The sequence below is a fragment of the Poecilia reticulata genome, linkage group LG17 (assembly GCF_000633615.1).
Source record: "Poecilia reticulata strain Guanapo linkage group LG17, Guppy_female_1.0+MT, whole genome shotgun sequence".
Taxonomy (NCBI): domain Eukaryota; kingdom Metazoa; phylum Chordata; class Actinopteri; order Cyprinodontiformes; family Poeciliidae; genus Poecilia; species Poecilia reticulata.
The window spans coordinates 18,402,595-18,415,572 of record NC_024347.1 but is presented as its reverse complement, the minus strand read 5'-3'; the positions used below and the strand labels follow the sequence as shown (position 1 = coordinate 18,415,572).

Here is a 12,978-nt window from a genome sequence, read left to right as displayed (position 1 = left end):
ATATATATATATATATATATATATATATCACACTATATGGCCAATTTAATCCACACGAACACTTGTTGGTGGTTAAAAGGAACATTTGGCTGAGGTAGAACTTCAAAATCTATTTGGAATAGTATGACAAATCATTTAAACTCATTTAATTGTTAAATGGTGTAAAGCTTCATTCAGAGACAGCACAAATCAATGAGACATAAAGTTATAATAAGTAGGAAGATAAAAACTGTCAGACAATTTTCCTTTAGCTCAAATAACAACAGTTCATAACATCCTGCCTTTCTTATCCTTATTTTCTAAATCGCTGATGTTAGAACATTTAACCTAAGTCCGATAGACCTTTTCTGACGTTTTCAGCCTTTAAAATTGATTGTCTAGATGGCGAAAACTCCTTGGTACCCTGTTCAGCAATGATCAGGATAACATGAAGAAACTTAAATCCTATGCAAAGTCAAACTCGCCAATAAAAAAMGTTTATGCATTGATTGTAACCAAATAACAAAATTTAGAAAAAGCCATGATTTAAGTCAGAATTTCATTCATCACTATTGCATTTGTGTCACTACCCTGCGCASAAGACTTTATTGCATTCATTTTTGTGTAATTAAGAACAACTTCACAAAAAATGTCTCTCTTTTTTAACATTGATGAATGAAGATTCAGTGCTGTCACTTTTTTGGTGCACGGTCCTGTGCCTAACCTCAGCTGCCTTCTGTTGTAACATGCATCTTGCATAGCGACTGCCAACCTTAATATTAGTTCATGTTGGTCTCGAACCCAAAGTTTAGCTAAATCAGAGGGCATGCACAGGCTGGCAAGAACTTCTCTGTGCTCTCAAAAGGTTGCACTAGCACTTTTGGCACCATCATATTAGTGACACTTTAAAATGTTCCTTTCGGAAACAACTACTCAGATCAGCTTTGAGAACATAAATATGCTAATTTAACTTCTCCACTCCTGATCTTTTTGCTCTGCCGCCGTGTGTGTTTGTGGAGACCTGTAGACATGGCAACCCTTCCCTCTGATTTCAACTGTATGATTAACAGATCTAAATAACAAATCTCTTGTCAGCCTCTACTTGCGTCAAACATCTTGTCTCCTCCCACTCCATTCATGAAGACAAGCTGAAGTTGGCTGTATTATTCTGCAACCATTAAAGTCAACTTCAATCTGAGGTCCGTATTTTAAAGCCGTATTTAAAAAATAAGGCTGGAGTATGATGCTTTGGTTGCTTACAAGGGTATGACACAGAGTAGTCCCTGGGATACCTTTGACAACTACATGTTTGCATTTTACTGCCGCAGGCTGGTAGATATTAGCAGAGAGCAGCCTCCACCTGAATAGCGTGCAAAGCTTTCCACTGCACTTTATCTGATTTAAGGTGAGTGAAAGAGATGTGACACTGCTATAACACTTTCAAATCAGATTCAGGTTCAGTTCACTTATCTTTCATCTCTGAGGCAGTTAAATGCCTGACTGAAGAGATCATAATCACATTGTGGTGAACTGGATTAAACCAAACAGTAAGACTGAAAAGTGTCAAAGCTAAAACGTGGCAGACGCTTTTAAAGTCACTCCACTTCCATTGATCAGCCTACTAAGCATCTTTATATTAGAATATTCTATTTTTATTGTAAAACAAAATCCAGTGTCCATGATTTCAAAACTCTAACTCTACAAATGTCATACTTTCTTAGGTGATCCAGGCCCAAGAGTGAGTGAAAGACATTAAAACAAGAAACAATAAACATGAAAATAAGAAAATAACCATCCAATAATTTCCGACATCCTCGTAACCCTTGCAGTGCTATGCGGGGAATGGTAGCCTAAATATCTCCAGCAACCAAGTCAGAAATYGGGGCCAAAATTTCTTGAATGGACTCAGGCCAAATAACCATAAAGGCATATTTCTGGGTCAGAGAAAGTCACTGGAGTAAGCATAGAGAATCCACAAAGAGAACTTGCAAAAATGCAAAAATTCATGCATGACCTGATCATTTCTACATACTATAATAAAAGAATAAAAGTATTATATACCATAATTATATAATACTAGAGGTTCCGCACCCCACCACCCCTCCCTTGGCGCTGCCCCTGTCATCTTTAAAGTTGTAGTCACTGTGCTCTCACTCATGTAATAATTACAATGAATGAATGGTTAATTCTGCCAGCCTCCTTGTACTCAGCTCCTCGTACCGCATATTCCCTAATCGGAGCGGCATGTGAACTTGTGCCATGTGCAACTGCAGCATAACGCTTTACATAAGTGTATCCGTACCGGCGTTTTCATGTGACACTGACACCACAGAGTTCACCTATCCACTGTATCTACTGAGCTCCAGAAGGGACTCACCGTTCCGGCCACTCTGCGCCAGTTTTACTGCTTCAACTTTCTTTCTGGATGCTTTCACTCGCCGTATGCCAAGTTCCTTAAAGCCCCGGTCAGCTGCAGCAAATTTCCAGCAGCCAAGAGGGCAGACGTCCAGTTAATTGAGGTGTAACCTTATAATGCAATACCCAACTCATTATTTCATACGGACATATAATAAGCTTCACTAACCTCACGGAGGGCTTCAACTCTATTTTCTCCGGTGGTTCCGTGGAATAAAATTCTTGAAGATACGGCTACCTTTTCTGAAGGACTGGGTCCGTCCGCTCCTTCTGGGCTGCTTTCACAAATTTCTCTCCCCGGCTCCGGTGTCCACGCACTGCCCTGAATCTCCAACGCAAGCAGTGACCTCATTACAAGCCCATTTTCTAGCCCTTCCTACTGCTCTTCTCCCATTGGTCTAAATGAAAGCCAGTCATCGCCTCTCCGTGATTCGGACCAATCAGCGTGTCACGAGCTGGCGTAGGCGGGTAGTATAACCACCGCTCCGCATCGTGATTCGTCCTCTATGCTGTCAGTCGTTTTATATAAGGTTGTGACGGGCTTTTCACATGGAAACCCACGGCTGCTGGCAGTGTGATGAGAGAGCAAATCACTACGACGGAGAAGCCGGTGAATGAAGCAGTGGCCAGGGTTGGCTCATAACGGCTCAGAGCGACCGGCTGTTATCTAAAAGGTTATACAAGTGTGTGCATGGCAATGTGGCGGGGACTGTTTGTGCGCAGTCATTCACGTAAGCAAAAAAAAAGTTTGCCTGAACAGAAATGTGATATCTCTCGAGGTCTTTTGGAAAGTGTTTCCAATTTGTAGTCTTTATTACGTAAAATTAATTTAAGAGATAATGCACTTTGTTCACAGTGTGGTATATGTTAGGTCTRCGTGATGCTGAGGAGGCGTATTATATCACTAAAAGAGACGTAAAATGTTTCTGTTTTGATGCTTTACATAACTTCGAAGATTCGGGAACGTGAGCCCCGTGAGGAGCATACTAAACACCGTGAAAAGGAATTTAGGGCATATGCCATATAAATTTCAATGACGCATAGTTGAACAAATACAGATGTGCACGTGAAACTGGGCACTCCACAGCAGACATGTCGAAATAGAGTTTTAAAAGGTTTTATAATATAATAATATAATTATACATGTTGTCTCTAAATCCTTAAAACATTCTTAGAATGACCTTAAAAGTGGTCTATCCTGTTTCCTAGGATTCCTAGCTTCTTCAAATCCCATTTGACTCAAAAACGTGTGAAAAATATATAGATTTTTGCTGCCAAGCAGGTCTGAAGTAGTGAATGCTAATTTGAAGACATGACATAAAATAGATAAAAAATGTAGGTGTGATGCAAATGAGCGACATTAGGAATTATGGGGACTACATGAAAATTTCCACTCCGATATCTAGAATATTTTATTGATGTTGCTATTTCTTGGCAGTGTTTCAAATCAAATTGCAAAAGTTATTACTCTAATTTCATTGCAGTACTTCAAATTCAGCTTAAAGGGGAGATATTGCATATTACACAGCCAAATAGTGACATTATGCAGGGCATAACCTAAAATCTGTCCATCTCTGATGCACATGACAGTTATTGAGGTCCCCCTCAAAAACATAGAGGAGTTCATGGTGAAATAGCAGAACATAGTTTTAATTTGTTCCAAATAAAAAGTGAAATACAAGTCTGCCAGCTTTGTACAGTGAATGTCACAATTAGATACAAAAATGATCTTACTGAACATTTGGTGACAATTTCCTTGTAGCCCTTTTATGGCTTGCAAGCAACTTGATCATGCAGAGGAAATGTTTCCTTTTTTGATGAAAGTAAAAGAGTCAGAGTGACGCAAAAGGAGGTGTACGTGGGCCGGGCTGTAACCAAGTTCTCCATGGAGATGAGGGCATCCCCAGCAATGTGGGGGTGGAGGAAGACGACAACCACTTATGATCATTAGAACCACTGGTACCGCTCCAACAGCCCACTGAGGGATACAAACAATGAGTCAGTTAAAACCGTACAAGTTGAATCCATCAAATATTGTCGTTGGAGCCTTTAGAAGTGGTGCGTCAGGGTAATACGCTAAAAATACTGTGGAGATGAAGATTTGGTTTTCAATTTAGTTACAACTTGCTCTTTTTTTAACAGTCCTCTGCTTTATGAAATATTTAAGTATATGCTCAGTGTTGATTCACTTCACTGTCATTTTTGGAGCAATTGTTGGTGTTGCTGTTTATATGTTTTTGTGTTCTTAATCCAGGCATACTTCCCATCCCACAGTGAGTAAGAAGGGATCAACATGTCAAAAGTTCACTTGACATGACACTTTGGGAGTCACCAGGTCTCCATGGCACYCATTAAATACTCTCTGCACACAAAGCAATTGAATGGGAGCGATGCTAGAAAAAAATAAAATAAAATTCTGCAGGACAGCTGCCCTGTCCTGCATGTTTTAGTGCTGCACGCCTGGATTAAATGAAAGGATGACAGGCGTGAAGGAATGTTAAAGAGGTAGTGCAATCATTTGAGTTGTGCTGGAGGTGGGAAATTTTGCCAAATCATCAAATTACAAAATTTAGCAGGCCACAAAAATTAATTTAAAATAAATAATAATAATAATTTAACATTAAACATTTTTATTCTATTTTTTTTAACAGAAATTATTTTCTCTGTAAGCATCAACTTGTGAAATGCTACAGAAGAAGATTGGCACTATATATTGAAGCCATAGCCTTACGACCTTCATGGCAAAAGGATTTATTGCGGGGTCACTTTTAGCTGCTTCTAATATTCCAATAAAGGCTTTATTGTCYAAATATTTTACTCATTTGCACTTAAAGACTAGAGCAAGGTAATGTTTAATTACACTATAAAACAGTAGAGATTGCTCTAAAACCAAAAACCAAAGGCACCGCTGGGCCTAATTGTCGAAAAGGTTTTTTTTTTCTCTCCAGGCTTATAAAAAAGGGGCACATGAGGTAAAACATGGATGAAAAGAACARTAAGTTCTGCCTTTTATCTTTGATGCTAAATGTTGTAACTACACTGTGACCTTTAAAAAGCAGTAGCTTTAAACTGAAAATAAAACCGTTTTCATTTGAGCTACTTTAATTGCTTAGAAGACTTTTTCACAAAACCACAACAAGATACAAGTCGGACACGTAACAATAGATTATCACGCCAGTTTTGAAGCTGCGTGTGTGTGCGAGCGAGCCACAAATAACTCATTGGGGTTGTGTGGGCAGCAGCAGAGAGAAGCTTACTGCACACTCCCACAGGATAAAACATCCTGCAGTCTTTGCCTCCCACCCTCACATCCACTTGTGCTATTTCCACAGTTTGAACGTCATTAGCACGGACCCCTGAGGCTAATTTTGTGAGCTAATATCCCACTGGGCTAAATATACGTATCTTCCTTTTGATAAACGTCTGCCAACTCCTGGTCTTTCTTTCTAGCTAAATAAACATCGTATTGTCCTGTTATCTGACTCAACATCCCAATATTTATTCGGAAGCGTAATAATGTTGAACATTGCCTGTAAGCACAAATTCACCTGTGAAAGGACAAACGAACCGTGTTGGATGGGAAAGTATTCTTAGTGAATTGTTAGACAGACTCACAAACTCAAATTTAAGATTTTTCAGCATAAAATGTCAGCAGAATTTCTCACTCAAAAAAATGTGCGAGTCCCTGGATGAAACTTGGATGAAGTATCACAATTTTCTTCTAATCTTAGTTTGGTCTTTTCTGTGGAAGCTGTTGTCAATAATGCTGCACCCTGGCCGCCCTGGTAGAGATATTGAATAAATCTTAAAATAAATATTTGTTGCACTTTTCTAACAGTGAACTTGTGATTTTTTTTTTTATCCTCCCATTATTATCCTGCTCACTGTTGTGGTAAGATAAACATAGATCCTCTCATAATCTCAATCCCAGTTATTTTAAGCTTGTTTATTATTGCTATGGTTGCAGATATGGAGGATTTTTGGCTGGTTACTATTCTTGGAGTCATTCCTTCACTTACAGTATCAAGACCACACACATCTAACTTACATGAACTGCAGGGTTTTCATGTCTTTCCTATTTTCAAAAGGGCGCTAATAGGAATAGGCTTCTATGTCATGATGAATTTACTTCCCAAAGCCTGAAATGATCAATTTCTAATTAAAGGTTCATTGAAAAAGATCAACTTTACAAGGGGGCAAGAATTATAAAGGTTTCATAGTTTCATCTTGGTGCTGCAGGTGTGAAATTTAATTTTATATATTATATAAATCAATCAATCAATCAATCAAATTTTATTTGTATAGCACATTTCAGCAGCAAGGCATTTCAAAGTGCTTTACATAATTAAAATAAAAACAGAAATAAACAGTGAGAAAGAGAGAAATTTAAAAAACAAAAATAAAAAAACAAACTCCCTTTGCGGAATTTAACTAACTATAGAGGACTCCGCCGTCCTTTGCRGAATTTAACTATTTCATAGAGGACTCCGCCGTCCTTTAGCAGGGGACGCCGCCGTCCCACACAGAATTTAACTAACTTAGAGTTAGGGGAGTCTGCCCTCCCGCGGACTTTAACTGCTTTTAATGTACCTGACAGTGCCTAGGATTCTCAGGGTTTAACTTCCTTTGCGGAATTTAACTAACTATAGAGGACTCCGCCGTCCTTTGCRGAATTTAACTATTTCATAGAGGACTCCGCCGTCCTTTAGCAGGGGACGCCGCCGTCCCACACAGAATTTAACTAACTTAGAGTTAGGGGAGTCTGCCCTCCCGCGGACTTTAACTGCTTTTATTGTACCTGACAGTGCCTAGGATTCTCAGGGTTTAACTTCTTACCAGAGGACGCCGCCGTCCCACACAGAATTTAACTAACTTATAGTTAGAGGAGTCTGCCCTCCCGCGGACTTTAACTGGTTTTATTTTATTTTTATTTTATTTTAATTTTTTTCGTTTTTTATTTTTATTTTTTATTTTCTTCCCCATACATAAAAGAAAGAAGAAAAAAATTAAAAACATTAAAGACATAAAAACATGGAAGACATCAAAACCCGCACTCTAACCCTAATTTAGCCATAAGCAACTCTAAACAGGTGAGTTTTAAGTTGAGATTTAAAGGCACCCAGTGTTTCAGCTGTTTTACAGTTTTCTGGAAGTTTGTTCCAAATCTGTGGTGCGTAGAAACTGAATGCTGCTTCTCCTCGTCTGGTTCTGGTTCTGGGGATGCAGAGCAGACCAGAACCAGAAGATCTGAGGGGTCTAGATGGTTGGTACAGTAATAACAGATCTTTAAGGTATTGTGGTGCTAAACCGTTCAGAGATTTATAAACTAACATCAGTATTTTAAAGTCTATTCTCTGAGCTACAGGGAGCCAGTGTAGGGACTTTAAAACTGGTGTTATGTGCTCTATCTTCCTGGTTTTAGTGAGAACCCGAGCAGCAGCATTCTGGATCAGCTGCAGCTGTTTGATTGATTTATTAGTCAGACCTGTGAAGACGCTGTTGCAGTAATCAATGCGGCTAAAGATAAATGCATGGATGAGTTTCTCTAGATCGTGCTGAGACATAAGTCCTCTAATCCTAGAGATGTTCTTCAGGTGATAGAAGGCCGACTTTGTGACTGTCTTAATGTGGCTCTGAAGGTTCAGGTCAGAGTCCATCACTACTCCCAGGTTTCGGGCCTGATCGCTGGTTTTTAGTTGTAATAACTGAAGCTGTGCATTGATTCTAGTTCGTTCCTCTTTAGGTCCAAAGATAATAACTTCAGTTTTGTTTCTGTTTAGCTGGAGAAAGTTTTGGCACATCCACACATTTATCTGTTCTAAGCATCTATTCAGTGATTGGATGGGTTCAGAGTCACCTGGTGACAAACTTCATAAACTTCATCAGATATCAAGAAACATGTTGAAATTGTAAAAATACTGTTTTAAAATATATTTTTCACTAATCCCATCATTTAAGGAAAGAAGATTACTCATGCAATCCACCAGTCAGCTATCCTTAAGAGAACTGTATGTATGTTTATCTTTTAGAATTTGAAACTTGTACTTATTTCATTAATAACTTTTTCTGACCATCAATAATAGAGTTGCAGCATTTCAGCATTTCGCGATGTCTTCATTAAATAGACACTGATTGATTTTGTGATTGCATTATTGCTATTCTTTGTGCGTAAGAGACCGTTATTCCCTTCTTGTTTAAAAAAATGAGCACAAAGTTCTTGCTTAAGTCTGGTCGTGATATCCCCTTATAGAGTTCTTCTCCGTCTGCAAACACATTTCCTCCTACATCCTGTTTGTCAGTGAGGTGGAGGCTGGTGAGTATACACGTAAACGGGAAACGTAGAATTCTGGTGCAAAATTGACGTAAGCCACAGATGGCTCCGTCTGTTGATCAGAGGACGTATTTAAGCTCCTGCCAAATCTGTTTGCTAACGAGAAAAGGAATCGGCCAGGTTATTTTCCTTGTCAAGTTATTCCTCCATCCATATTGCACAGCAACGTAAACCTGCCTCTAGGAGCTGGCAGAAGCATGTACAACTCAGTCGGGTCTACCAGAAACCTGCATCAAATAAAATTGATAAAATATTAAAAGTGAAAATCATAAATGGGTCAAAGCATGCTCTTCAACCTTGCATGTTTTCTACGCTGCACTGCTCAAAATGTAAATTTAAAACAGTCTGGTTATCAGTTCGTTATGACAAGGCTTGTTTTTCAATTGTTTGAATGTGACTGATTTAGTCGCATTAGTTTTAAGGGTTTTGGTTTAATGTTCTTGCTGTTAAAGCAGGTAGATCAGTATTTAAGAGACAGTAACATGTATGACACATTTATATATTTATTCATAATTTATTATAAAATTCATTTTTAGAGATGGTTTTCATAGCCTAACAGAAGAAAAAAAACAAGATCAACAATTTAGGACTCTGAGATAATTTTTTTATGTATTGATCAGGACATTACAAGGTGTATTGTTACATAAATATGCTACTGTAAGTCACACTTTTGCCAATATCTGGTCTTTTAACACATTCTCCATCCATGCATCTGTGTGTCCCTATCAGTCATCTTCACCTTCCCACTTTTTAAGGTATCTGAAGAAACGATGAGCCTTCCTGGGCCTCCTTTGTTCAATCTGTCTTTGTTCCTGGCTTCTCATTTATGACATAATTATTTTTCTTCCTGAAGGAGAATCAAGTTGTTCATGCTTTGATTGCAGTAATCACTGTCTATGTTGCATTGTCTTTATGAATATTTTCTGTAATCTCAAAGTCTGTCCAGTTAGACATTTTTGCTGCTGTGCAAAGAAATGCTTTAGGTGCTTTTCTCAGAATTGTTTCCTTTCTTCAAACCAACATCAGCTCTGTTAGCTACGCATCCTGTTTAATATTTTATATTGAGCTCCTTAGTTTTTTTTTATTGTATCCCGTTTTCATAACAAAGAACTTTTGTTGCCTTCACTTTGTAAGAGAAAGAGTAAAAATAAAGATGAAGATAATAGACGTCACCAAATATGGGAGTTTTTTCATGTCCAGTCATGGCTAAAAATGAGAGTAGAAGTCAGGCTTGTTAACATCATGCACATAAATTCAAACCCATTTCTCTGAGTTGTCCTGCTCTTGTGTTCAGCTAGTCCTCTGTCCTTCTTGACATCATTTAGCTGAAATCAGGATGTCCGAAACCTCCCACAGTCAGTGAAGGAATCTCTCGACACCTTCTGACTGCCGAGATAATGGGAAAGTCTTTGTGATTGCAACATTTTTTTTTGGATGTGTGAAGTTCTGCCGGCACCTCTCTTGTTCCGTGCTGTAGTTGAACAACTGATTAGGATATTTTGAGGGTGGACGTTGCATCCCCTAGTAGGGCTTACCTCAGTCTGTTAACACTCTCCCTCCTGCAGGCAATTTTCCAGCAATGCGTGGGCTGGTGACAACACACGTAAATTGTGGTGCGAACGTGACGCAAGCCACAGATGGAACCGACTACTGATCAGAAGAAGCATGTCAGCTCCAGCCGGGATCTATGTGCCAAAGAGAAACTACATCCAGCATGTTCTTGTTTTGAAGACAGAAAAGACTTGTCTTTTCCCCAGACTCTTCAGCATCCACGCCCTCTTTAAGAACTTCTCAGATGTTGACATGAAAGCAATAGAAATACCCACCTTACGTGCCAAATGTAAATATTGATGCAAGAGATTACGACAATATTGTGGGTGTGTGCTTATCCCCCCTCCCCCCACACACACACACAGAGCTATTTTCATTTAAATTATAGCTGATAAAATACAGGTTGAGCATGTCAACTTTTTATTAGTTTAAATGAGGCCACTGACATAAAATTCACACCAAATGTCAGCAACAACCCAGATAACCCACAAATCAGTCTTCAGATTAAATTAATGGTTAAAAAAAGAACATGTGTATAACAGAAAACACATTAAATGTCAAGAAATGAATGTGTAAAAAGACAAAGCCCAGAAAACACTATTTTAAAATTTTTTGCCATTTGTAAAGAAATCTGCTAGTTTAGGTTTGTCATTTCAAAGTATTGGAGTTTTATGGTTCGCAAAGCAAAGAGATTTTCCCAAAAATCTCAATATTTCAAAATATACTATGATTACAGCTGCATTTCTAAACTTCTGAATGTACCAGAGGGAGGGCTGTTAGAGCCATAATCCAAAAGAAAATCACAGTGAACCAGCCGTAAACAGGTGGCCCTTGTAACATTTCTGGTGCAGAGAAATTAAAATTTCAATCAAGTGTTGTCCAGAAACCAGACTCTCAAACAGTTTGAGAGTCTTGAAATGAGCAGGTACAATTTTATCCATTGAAAATTACAAGTAATGCACTCAACACAAATTGCCTCTTTGAGCAAGTATGGAAGACTGTCGGGAAAAAAATCATGCTAACACTTTTATTAGAAGCAGAAGATTTGGACAACATATAAAAACAACATAAAACTGAGACAGTAGTTCCAAACACAAACAAGGGGACTATTATTTGGATTCAGATAAGACAGTCAAACTGTGCCAGAATGACCAAATCACCTGACTTTGATCCAACTAAAAATGGAAAGAACTGAAGATCAGAGAACATAGAAAAGAGGCCCAAACTCCAGCCTTTGAGATTTGAAGAGTTTGTAGAAGACACAGTGGGTCAAACTCACACATGAGTAATAAATGCACTAGTTTCTTTCTCCATAGAAGAGGCATCTTAAAGTGGGGGGAAAAAAAGTGCTTTCCCTGGAAGCATTTAATACATTCCTGTAAATGGAGTCAATGAATGTCTTTTTTCTTTTATTGATAATTTCATTTGGGGACTAATTTGCCTTGATTTCTTTGCATGTGTGGGTTATTGCTTTAATCTGGTTTTAACTTTAAAGACATTGCTCCATTACAAACACTTATATTAAGGGGAACTGGTTGTAATTTTGTGTCATAAAGGGTTTTTACTGTATACTGCAGCTTCAAAAATAATAAAGTCCTTAAAAACCTCACTTGAAAGAAGGTCAAACTCTTGAGGCCTTCTCTAAATTAATTTTAAATGATTTGTAGAGAATAGTGCACGCGAAGCTAAAGTGGGAGTACTTTAAAACATGCTTCTCGTTTGCACACACATCTTCACAGGTTACTCTGACAAACAAAACATTAGGTTAAATGGTGATTTAAAATTCTTGGAGTTTAAGTGGTGTGGTGATGTTCCACCTACGAAAACGATAACAATGCAAATAAAATACATGTATATAAAAAAACACGGCGCCAGCTTAATAAAAGGTCACAATAAAATGTACAAGGATTAAAGTGCTTTTCCATTATCAGTAAATCTGATCAGCATCCGGAAGTGAGTCAGTTCTTCCCCCTCTCTACTTGTTGGTTTAGTAGGTGGAGAGAGCCGACATCCATCCATCCAAACTGAGCAACYGGAGGCTTCGAGGGAACAGCTGCCAATTTGTTCTTTCCAAATAAAGTTCATCTCAAGCCGCAGAGACATGCCAAGAAAACACAAAGCAGTTCATAGCATCTTGATGCCCGTTTGTCTTAGATGGAGCCAACCCTGCTCCCATCTGGGGATACACGCTCTCTCCCACAGGCTGTTTGTCAGAGACGTGTAGGTGGGTGTCGGTACTCACAGAATGAACTCATGGAAATTTCGTCAAAGCACACGTGGCATTTGCCGCCAATGGCTCTGCTTAATCAGTTGGCAAAATGCCTTAATCACCTATTTGCTGACGTTTGTGGAGTGAGGTGAACATTCACACACTAAGAAAATGTCTTGAGTGAAGTAAACAGTACATGACTTAATGTCTATTCACTAAATAGAAGCACATCATTTGGAGGTAAACTATTCATTTTAGGCAAAAGAGCAGGTCAAGTATAATACCACGTTGGCCTGTGCTCATTTAGAAAAGGCGAGGGCATCGCAGGAAAGCTATGATGAAATCTATTTGAATCCTTCGACATTTTCAGAATTTTTTATATTTTAAGTGGAGCAGTATTTGTCATTTCATAGTTCAAAAGTTATCAAAATGCTGTGTATATCAAGTATGACTTAGAAGAAATTTAACTTCAAATGCCTTGAAAGTGGGCCTC

The 12,978-nt window shown here is 38.5% G+C and overlaps 1 protein-coding gene across 1 annotated transcript in view; it reads right to left on the bottom strand.

Moving 5' to 3' along the window:
• The window catches only part of per2 (period circadian clock 2), a gene marked incomplete at its 3' end in the record, with an annotated part of 31,662 nt that extends 28,919 nt beyond the window's left edge, over positions 1-2,743 (bottom strand). Inside the window, exons 1-2 of the mRNA XM_008434189.2 lie at positions 2,564-2,743; positions 2,357-2,449 (exon numbers count right to left, since the gene is read on the bottom strand). The remainder of the gene's footprint in view (positions 1-2,356; positions 2,450-2,563) is intronic.
• Positions 2,744-12,978: the final 10,235 nt, after the last annotated feature.